The 11187-nt window shown below is 43.2% G+C and overlaps 1 protein-coding gene across 6 annotated transcripts in view; it reads right to left on the minus strand.

Annotated features, from left to right (window-relative positions):
- The window catches only part of MAK (male germ cell associated kinase), a 56141-nt gene extending 54432 nt beyond the window's left edge, over window positions 1–1709 (minus strand). For 3 of the 6 annotated variants that reach the window (XR_014809580.1, XM_084967357.1, XM_005665567.4), the window contains exon 1: window positions 1595–1702. The gene's annotated coding sequence lies outside the window, so the exon portion shown is untranslated. Of the gene's footprint in view, window positions 1–1434 lie in introns of all 6 variants that reach the window. The other 3 variants (XM_013977416.3, XM_084967356.1, XM_005665566.4) reach the window with 2 other exon arrangements.
- Window positions 1710–11187: the final 9478 nt, after the last annotated feature.

Genomic DNA, 11187 nt, shown 5'->3' on the forward strand with positions numbered 1-11187 from the left:
TGCACAATTACTGTAAACTTGAGATTTATTCTCAACAGCTTCTGTCAGCTAATAAGGGATTTAGGTAGGATTAAAGAAGATTAACAGAGAGGGCAAACAGGGTAAATTAACGTCTGCCCAATCACTGAGCAGACAGCTTGGACGTCAGCGACTTATCTTTGTAAAATCTGCGGTGATGTTATTACTCCAAGGAGAGCATTAACTTTTATTTAAAAAAAAATAAGTACAAATCACTAAGTTGTTTAAAAAGCAAAACAGAAAAAAGATTCCAAACTAACCAAGTCACATCTTTAAAAAATTAAAAGGGGAGCTTTAACAGTGGGGAAAAGCTTGTGTTACAAATAAATAAAAGCACGGTGCTTTGAGCTAATATTCACAAATTACTTTAAAACGCAACAAAACCAAACCAAAAAAACACCCCAACGAAGAAAGCAAACACCCTTGCCCAAGGCCAGAAAGTGGCCGCCCCTTCCCGGTCACACGGCGGTGGACTCCGGGGATTGGGGCGGCAGAGGAAGGCGGAAAGGCTGCAGGGTGACTTCGACTCAAGAGTTTGTTTTCCCGATTAAAATAACTACGATAACTTTGACTCTAAGAATTCCGTTATCATTAGAACAAATGCCTGCTCATTTTAAGAGCGTATCTAAACACAACTACATAGATTTCCTTCCTTTTAGAAATTAGATTACAAACCTTTAAAAACAAGTTTTATCCGCCTCCCCGCCCCGAGCCCCCCGACTCCAACCCTGTCCTTCAATCAGCCATGTCTCTCTGTCTGTTTTTGCAGGAAAGAAACGGTTTTCGTTACCAGGCGCTCTGATCGTTTTCCGCAAACCAGGGCCCTTAAAAGACTCCTGTGGCCGGTGCCCGCCGGCTTGCGGGACGGGGTCGTCCCCGGGCTCGGGGTGTGCGGCCGCTGCAGGCAGGTGATCCCCTGAGCCGCCGCGGCTAGCTCGGCCGGGACACTGGGGGCGCCGACTAGGTCCACCCCGTGCTTGGATTCCGCTTTTACCTGGGAGTCGTTTGGGTTGCACCAATGAGGACTGAACTCGGACCCAGTTTCTGTTTCTTCTCTCTGCTTTTAAATTTTATAACCGTTCTGAACTCAGTTTCGCCACTTTTCCGAGCGAGAAGGGATCCCGCTCCTCCTTCCTAAAAGTAGTGTCCCCTCCAGCCCAAGCACTAAAGGGAGAGGAGGAGGGCGAGTAGGGATTTGGGGGACCCTAGGGGAAAGGTTTGGGGGTGCAGATCCCTCAGTTTGATGGATGTCCGCCTTCATCCTCCAACCCAGGACTGGAGCCCGCCGTGTAGGAGCGCAGGAAAGTGGTCAAGGGGGCGCCTGGGAGTGAACCGACCGCAGTATGTGTAGGCTGACCCGCCTCCCGCCCGCTCTGCCCCTTCCCGAATCCTTCTCCCTCCAATCCCTCCTCCTACCAGTGTCCAGTCCCCTTCTCTCGGCGGAGATTGGCCCTGGTAGGACAGGGCGCCGATGGGACATGCCGGGCCGCCTGGCAGGACAGGCTCGGGCTGGGTCAGACGGAGGGTGGCAGCCCCGCTGCCCGCTAGGGATTACTTCCCAGAGCCCGCCGCTTACCTCGTTAGCTCCCTTGTGAAGCTCTGGCGTCTTGTGTGTTTCATCTCCTAGGAAACCGCGGGGATGCGCCCGCTCCTGCGCAGCCAGCCGGCTTACACCCCGCCCACTGGGGCGTGGCCTGGCCGGGCAGGCCCCGCCCACCCGCCCACGCCCCGCCTCATGAGGAATGGGGCTTCCGGGAACACTTGGGCGTCAGTAGAGCAAGTGCTCTCTGCCATTTAATTTGGGGTTTGGAAGAGTTCTGATTACCTTTTCAGTTTTTTATAGTAAGTTGGTTTGTTGGCCCTTTATTTTGTTTTGGTTTGTTCTGATTCATTCTACAAAGTCTTGATTCATTCATTGAATCTGGTTCCCAGACTTGTGAAAGGCAACGGAAACATTCCTAGATCAATACATTTTTCACCCTGCTGTCTTCTTTACTTTTTCCTCAACTACCAGCTCTGATCCATCTGGCATCAAAGGATATGTTTAGTGTCTTTAGTTAGTTAAATATGTTTGGTTAGTCCCTGTCCTTAAGATCTCAATTAAATTATTTTCTAAAGAAATGTAACAGCTATATAAGACGATGGTCAAATTTTTTTTTTTTTTTTTGTCTTTTTGTCTTTTTTGTTGTTGTTGTTGCTATTTCTTGGGCCGCTCCCGCGGCATATGGAGGTTCCCAGGCTAGGGGTTGAATCGGAGCTGTAGCCACCGGCCCACGCCAGAGCCACAGCAACGCGGGATCCGAGCCGCATCTGCAACCTACACCACAGCTCACGGCAACGCCGGATCGTTAACCCACTGAGCATAGGGCAGGGATCGAACCCGCAACCTCATGGTTCCTAGTCGGATTCGTTAACCACTGCGCCACGACGGGAACTCCCGATGGTCAAATTTTAATCCTAAATTCAAAACAAGGTTCACATGATCATAATTTTAACAACTATCCTCCTTGCTTTATTTTTCTTCATAGTACATATCACCTTGTAATATACTATATCGTCTCATTTTGTTATTGTGTGTCCACTCCATCCCCACTAAACTATCATCTTCACAGGGCAGGAATTCGTGTGATTTGTTCATTTTTTTTTAAAACAGTAGAAGTGTGCCTAGCACATAGTAGGTGTCCAGTAAACATTTTGTTGAACGAATGAATGATCAAGATTCTGCCCTCCAGCAGCTCATGTTCCGTAATGGGAATTTGTGTTTTTCTAGAGGGATGTACAGTCCAATAGAGGCCATGACTTTTAGGTTTGATTCACTTTCAATTTTATAGAGATATTCCTAACAAATTGCTTCTTGAATGTGCTTTTCTGAGCAACTTCTTTGCATTAAAACCATTAAAATTTTTATTTTAAAAATAAAATAAAAACCAATCAAAGGATAAAAGTGGAAGACACAGGTAAGTTTCAAAAGAGACAACAAATATTATCTTCCTCTGTTTACTGTTTCATATTTTGCCGTATTTTTGTATTTTTCCACTTAAAAAATTTTTTTTTCTTCTTAGGCCCACACACACAGCATATGGAATTCCCCAGGCTAGGGGTCAAATCAGAGCTCTAGCTGCCGGCCTAGGCCACAGCCACAGCAACGCCAGATTTGAGCCGTGTCTGCCACCTACACCACAGGTTGTGGCAACGCCAGGTCCTCAACCCACTGAGCTAGCTCAGGGATAGAACCTGTATCCTATCGGATACTAGTCGGGGTCATTACTGCTGAGCCACAAGGGGAACTCCTCCACTTTATTTTTAAAACAAATTTTTTTCTCTGTCATGAAATAAAGTTCATTGATAAGATAATTTACACACATAATTTCATACAATTCAATATGATGTCTTATACATGATGTAAAAGGAATAAAAAAAATCAACATAGAAAGTCCTCGTTGCTATACAAGAAGACATAGTGAAGTAGTCGGATGCAAGCTTCTTGTTACAAGGAATAATTTTCAGATTTATAAGCAAGGAAAACATTCAACCAAATATTTTCCATATTCTGTCTCTATATTTGACCTCTTGAAATAAGGGCTAAATTAGTACATTTGATTTATAGCGCAGAATATATTTTATCTTAGTGAATGTTCTATGGTTGGATGGAATTTTCTATAAATGAGAGTCAACTTTGTTTACAGCGTTGTTCAGGTCTTCTGTTTTCTTACTGATTTTTTGGCTACTTGTTCTGTGGACTACTGAGAAAGTAGTGTTAAAATCTCAGATTATTTATTTATTTATTGTCTTTTTGCCATTTCTTGGGCGGCTCCCACGGCATATGGAGGTTCCCAGGCTAGGGCTCTAATCGGAGCTGTAACTGCCAGCCTACACCAGAGCCACAGCAACGCGGGATCCGAGCCGCGTCTGCAACGTACACCACAGCTCACAGCAACGCTAGATCCTTAACCCACTGAGCAAGGGCAGGGATCGAACCCGAAACCTCATGGTTCCTAGTTGGATTCGTTAACCACTGCGCCACGACGGCAACTCCCAGATTATTTATTGGCCACGCCCATGATATGCAGACGTTTCTGGGCCAGGGATCAAACCCATGCCACAGCAGCCACCCAAGCCACAGCAGTGGCAATGGCAGATCCTTAACCCACTGCACCATCAGGGAACTCCTTCCTTTTAGTTCTATTAGTTTTCATGCATTCTGAAGGTCTGTGGTTAGATGCATAAACATTTAAGATTGTTGAATTGACCTCCTGATGAATTGACTTCTTTGTCCCTAAAAGTTTGCCCCTTTTGATAAATGAAAAATTTTACTATAAAATGAAAACTGGTATCACTGAAGAAGCCAGTTCCACAAACCACCAGTTTCCATTCTAAAACCACTTCGTATCATCATATAAAGAGATATTTCACTAAAGCAAGAATATGTGTAGATGCGGGGTTTTTGGCCATGGTTTGGAACATGCAGCTTTTCACAGGAAAAGGATGTTAGTGCCATTCAGTGACACACAAAGCATCTTGGCCAAGTGCCATCGTGGTACAGGGACCCTCTGCACCTGCCTCAGGGAGGACCCAGAAATTGCAGACAGAAGCCAAGGAAGGCTTATGTCTAGGCGGTCAAAAGACATTGAACCCCAAACACTCAATTGGAACTTCAGGCACAAAACATCCGTATGGATGACTCTGAGCCTCTCGAAATGCCGCGGTACAGGGCTGGGAACCTGAGATCTGGCCTGTCTGTCAAGAAGCAGCTGCTGCACTGTTATGTTTAAACAGACTGTTCAGCTCACTTCATACCTTTCGTAAATAAGTCTAGCGTCTGTCCCGCTTCAGAGGAAGTCATAAATTACATCGCCTCAGGTGTGTTTGCTTCTGTCAAATGCATTTGTGCAACTGATCTTTATCAATATGTTTCTAGGTCCAGCAACTTTGTTTATATGTTTTATTCACTGACTTAGAAGATTCTGTGTAATATGATATATCAGCAGGTTCTTGCCCAAAATGAAGTCCAAGAGCTCTGAAATAAAATTTTTAATATACTAGAGGGATAGCATAAAGACAGGGGACTATTGAAATTCCAATTTTCATTCCCAGCTTTTTCTTTTTTTCTTTTTTTGGCTGTTTTAAGGCCGCACCCACAGCCCATGGAGGTTCCCAGACTAGGGGTTGAATTAGAGCTACAGCTGCTGGGCTACACCACAGCCATAGCAATGGGGGATCTGAGCCACGTTTGCGACCTACACCACAGCTCACAGCAACACCGGATCCTTAACCCACTGAGTGAGGCCAGGGACCAAACCCACATCCTCATGGATCCTAGTCCCGTTCGTTAACCGTTGAGCCACAAAGGGGACTCCATTCTCACGTTTTTACATTTCTTAAAATGCATACTTCTTTATTTGGGTCACAGTGGGACATTTGAAGGAGGTTATGTTTAAAAGCTTAGGAAATCATTGGAGAGTTTTTGTTTGGTTGGGTTTTTAGTTTAAAATTTTTTTTTCTCTTTGGTTGTACCCATACATAGCATGTGGAAATTCCCAGGCCAGGGATCAAATCCATGCCACAGTAGCGACCCAAGCCGCTGTAGTGACAATGCTGGATCCTTAACTTGCTGAGCCACCAGGGAACTCCTCAATGGAGCTTTTTAAGTCACAGGAAATAAGCATAAGCATCACATTTTAAAAATACCACGGAAGTCTTTGGTAAGCATAATTTTTAACTGGCTTCCTGCAGAGACTTTAGAGACATTTACTGAGCTATGTTTTTATTTAAATGTGAAGTTATAAAAATCAGTCCAAGTCACTAGATTGATATTTTACAACCATTCATGCTCATTTTTTCTTTACTTGTGTACAGTCTGGCAAAGGAATTGGGTAAATTGGGACAAGTGAAATGCTTGGGTGAATCGGGACAAGCAAAATGCTTTTTTCTGAGGATAAACGCTCACCTTTTCAAAGCAAAAACATTAAGTGCAAACACTAAATGGCAAAGGAGGAGGAAGCTTATTAACACTTCAAACTCAGATAAAGTTGAACAATGGGATGATTCCATGGGACCCCAGAGAGTGGCTGGGGTGGGGCTGAAGAAAAGAGGCTTGGCCGAAAATCTGTAAAAGAGGCAGACTCCGCTTCTTATTCTCTAGCACATCCAGCCAGGTGACGCCCCCTTGCTAGCGCAGCAGAAGGCCGGATGGGGCAGCTGCTGAACATAGGAAGGTTAAGAGAGCAATTTTTTTTTTTTTTTTTGTCTTTTTGCTATTTCTTTGGGCCGCTCCCGCGGCATATGGAGGTTCCCAGGCTAGGGGTCTAATCGGAGCTGCAGCCACCGGCCTATGCCAGAGCCACAGCAACGCGGGATCCGAGCCGCATCTGCAACCTACACCACAGCTCAGGGCAACGCTGGATCGTTAACCCACTGAGCAAGGGCGGGGATCGAACCTGCAACCTCATGGTTCCCAGTCGGATTCGTTAACCACTGCGCCACGATGGGAACTCCCAAAAGAGCAATTTTGAATGGTGAGACCCGAGGGCCCTTTCTCTGCTTGGCTTCCAGAAAGATGGCATCTGGCTTGTGCCATTGGTAATAGATGAAGGCAGTACCTTCTTGGAAAGCAGAGTGACATAAGAAGAAGTTCTGTAGGCCCTGAGGATTGAGGTCCCCTGACTGACCAGCTCCATCCAAATAAGGACTTGAGATGGTGAAGGGAATTCTGTGGCTCAGAGGAAACAAAACACTATAGGGGGAGTTCCCGCCGTGGTGCATCGGAAACGAATCCGACTATGAACATGAGGTTGCAGGTTCGATCCCTGGCCTTGCTCAGTGGGTTAAGAATCCGGCATTGCCGTGAGCTGTGGTGTAGGTCACAGATTCGGCTTGGATCCCACGTTGCTGTGGCTCTGGCTAGACCGGCAGCAACAGCTCCCATTTGACCCCTAGCCTGGGAACCTCCATATGCTGCAAGTGTGGCCCTAAAACAAAAAAACCAAAAACCCCACTATAGGGAACATGTTTACAAAGGTAATACAAACCTGAACTATAACTAATACCCTCCAAGACAAGAACAGAGGTTCTTATGGTTGCCAAGGGAAAGGGGGAGGGAGTGGGATGGACTGGGAATCTGGGGTTAATAGATGCAAATTATTGCATTTAGAATGGATACGCATTGAGATCCCGCTGTAGAGCACTGGGAACTGTATCTAGTCACTTGTGATGGAGGATAATGGGAGAAAAAGAATGTATACATGTATGTGTGACTGGGTCACCTGGCTGTACAGTAGAAAATTGACAGAACACTGTAAACCAACTCTAATGGAAAAAACAAAACTCATTTAAAACATATTCTCCAAGACATAAAAAAGAAACTATTGTATCCATGAATGAAATAGGAAGAGGATCCTATGAAAGAAAAGAAAGTAATACCGTCAGGAAATAATAACTCAGAAAATAAAGTGAAGAGAGCAGAGATCTAGGATAAAAGAATAGAGTAGTGGAACAGAAATTTAAAGAAATCTCCTGGAAACTGGAACAAAACAGCATCTCGTTTTTAAAAAAATAAACCATGGAGGTCCCTGGTAGCTTAGCAGTTAAGAACTCAGCATTGTCATTGCTGTGGCTCAGATTATTGCTGTGGCATAAGTTCGATCCCTGGCCCATGAGCTTCTGCGTGCTACGGGTATGGCCAAAAATAAGTAAGGAAACAAATAAAAAATAAACAAGAGAGAACAGATTAGAAAATAAGAGGATCCCGTCTTTCCTCCAATTAATGAATGTGCAGAGGAAAGGAAAGAAGAAATGGAATCAAAAATCAAAAAAATGAATGCAGGGAGTTCCCATCATGGCACAGCAGAAATGAATCCGACTAGGAATCACGAGGTTTTAGGTTCAATCCCTGGCCTCGCTCAGTGGGTTAAGGATCCGGCATTGCCATGAGCTGTGGTGTAGGTTGCAGATGTGGCTCGGATCTGGCATTGCTGTGGCTGTGGTGTAGGCTGGCAGATGCAGCTCTGATTGGACCCCTAGCCTGGGAACCTCCACATGCCTCAGGTGTGGCCCTAAAAAGCAAAAAAAAAAAAAAAAAAAAAAAAAAAAAGAAAGAAAAGAAAAGAAAGAAAGAAAACACACACAAAAAAAACGAATACAAGAATTGGGAATTCCCACTGTGGCTCAGTGGGCAAAGAACCAACTAGTTTCCACGAGGATGTGGGTTCCCTCCTGGCCTTGCTCAGTGAGTTAAGGACCCCGCATTGCCACAAGCAGCTCAGATCCAGCGTTGCTGTAGCTGTGATGTAGGCCCAACAGCTGCAGCTCTGATTCAACCCCTCGCCTGGGAACTTCAAGACACTTGTTTCCAGATTCAAAGAGCTCAACAAATGCCAGTAAAAAAATAGAGGGGAAAACCCACATGAAGACATATCAGTGGGAAATTTTTAAAAACTACTGATAAAGAGAAGATTCTAAAAGCTTCCATCAAGAATGGTCACACACATACAATGAGGAATCAGTGGTAGCTGATGCTGGAAGCGGGGGAAATATCCAAGCAAATGAAAAAACTGTTGAGAAATGAAGAGATGATAAATTCAGTAGTTCCCCATGTCCCCACCTCAACCAACACAACTCCAGATTTCTAACTTGGGAGCAATCTGAATTATACTCACAGTTTCTTCCATTCTTCACCATCACTTTGTAGATTTGCTGGAGCTCAAGTGCAAAATGCGGGCAGAGGAATAGCACTGATCTGTGGGTATCACTCTTGCTGGGCCATTTTAGAAGAAAGGTGTAGCATGAAAATGTCCAGGGTCTTTATGTGTTTCTCGGCTCTTGGCATTACCACGTTGAGGCGGGACATGGAGTGACCCACGATGCATGATCTTCGTTAATATCCCTTCCATAAACCTCAAGAGATTTTAAAGTTTTCTTTAAGTGTCTTGGAGTAACCCCCAAAGGGTATCCATCTTCAAGAAAACAGCAATGTCTCATCAAAACACTTTTCAGTAGGACTAAAGCCCTGCTTTTCGCCCATTTGCCTCTCTCCAAAGATATTTCACTTCTAGAGAAATACTCATGGAGCGTCTATTATTTTACTTGGGAAAAGCAAAGAATGGACTTTCTAAAAATTTGAAGCAAACTTTACGTACATTGAAATGTCAGCTCTTAAGTGCACAATTGATTGCGTGTTGATAAATGGGGACACCAGTGTTATTACCACTGGGATCAAGATATAGGACATTTTTCCATCACCCCAGAAACCTCTCTTGTATCCCCGACAGCCAATCCCTACTCCCTTTCCCCATGGACAAACTTCATCTGATTTCTATTATTATATATCAGTTTTGCCTGTATCTTTAAAAAAATTTTTTTTAATTTTATTGGAATATAGTTGACTCACAGAGCTGTGTTAAAGCTTTGCCAGTTCTTGAACTTCACACAACTGGAATCATAGAGGATTTACACTTTTGTTTGTTTGTTTGTTTGTTTTGTTTTTTTTGTTTTTTTTTTTGTTTTTTTGTTTTTTGCTATTTCTTTGGGCCGCTCCCGCGGCATATGGAGGTTCCCAGGCTAGGGGTCGAATCGGAGCTGTAGCCGCCGGCCTACGCCAGAGCCACAGCAACACGGGATCCGAGCCACGTCTGCAACCTACACCACCGCTCACGGCAACGCCGGATCGTTAACCCACTGAGCAAGGGCAGGGATCGAACCCACAACCTCATGGTTCCTAGTCGGATTCGTTAACCACTGCGCCACGACGGGAACTCCCGATTTACACTTTTGTGCCTGCTGCATTTGCTCGGCATAATGTTTTGAAATTCATCTGTAGTGTTGTGTTTATCTGTAGTTCATTTATGAAATCGCAGAGCAGTTCATTGGATGAATTTATCATAATTTTTTAACTCATCTTCCGGTTGATCAACTTTGGTCAACATAGATAAAATTTCTGTGATAGTTGCTGTTCCGACTCTTTGTAGTGAAAATAGGTTTTCATGTCTTTGGGGATAAATACCCAGGAGTAAAATTGCTGGATCATAAGGGAGGTGTATGTTACACTTTAAAAGGAACTGCCAAATAAGTTTCCAAAGTAGTTGTGTTATTTCACTGTTCTAGTAGCAACAGATGAGAATTCAAGTTTGCTCCATATCCTTGCTAACATTTGGCACCGTCCATTAAAAAAAAAATTAGCCGTTCTACTGATGGCAGACTTGCTCATTTAGTTTTAATTTACATTTCCCTGATGACTAATAAGTTTGAGGCTCTTTTCATGTACATGTTAGCCATTCATATGTTTTCTTTTGTGAAGTACTATTCAAGGTTTTTTTGGCAATTGTTGGGCTGTTTGTCTTCTCTTTACTGATTAGCTTGAATTCTTTACATATTCTGCATACAAGTTCTGTGTGAGATATATGTTTTGCAAATATTTTCTCTCTGTGTCTTGCCTTTTCGTTTTCTCAGTGATGTCATTTGATAAGCAGAAATTTTAGATTTCGATATTTTACTTCTCAGTTTTTATCTTTAACAGTAGTGCTTTTCATGTTCTAAGAAATCTTTGCCTATCACAAGGTCACAGAGATATTCTCCTATATCTTCTTCTGGAAGCTTTATAGTTTCAGCTTTTATGTGTAGGTCTATTATCCATCAATCAATTAGTTTTTGTGTGTAGATATAGGGGTGAGTTTCATGTTTCCCCCAGGTCGATATATAATGAATTACATTAACTTAAAAATATGTTAATATAAATATTTATTAGCACAATTATAATTATTGGTCTTAATATTTAATGTCTATTATTAACATACGCTAGTCTATTAATATAACAGATTGTAGACAACTAATATCTAACAAACAACATTCTAGGCTCTCATCTAGGTAATTGGATCTTTTTTACGAATTCGAAAGTTTATTTTGTCTTACTTTGATCAACTATATTTCAATTAAAACATAGTTAAAAATAGATATACATATGTAAAAATATATATATATGTATATCTTTTTCAGATTCTTTTCCATTGTAGGTTATTATAATGTACTGAAAATACACCCCAGCCATAGCAACACCTGATCCAAGCCACATCTGCCACATACACTGCAGCTTGTGGCAATGCCAGGTCCTTAACCTATTGACAAGGCCGGGGATTAAACCAGAATCCTCACAGGCTAGTTGGGTTCGTTTCCTCTGCG

This window comes from Sus scrofa, chromosome 7 (assembly GCF_054392235.1).
Source record: "Sus scrofa isolate SSC_HxYL_T2T_F1_AM1 chromosome 7, Sscrofa_HxYL_maternal_Yorkshire_Landrace_v2.0, whole genome shotgun sequence".
NCBI lineage: Eukaryota > Metazoa > Chordata > Mammalia > Artiodactyla > Suidae > Sus > Sus scrofa.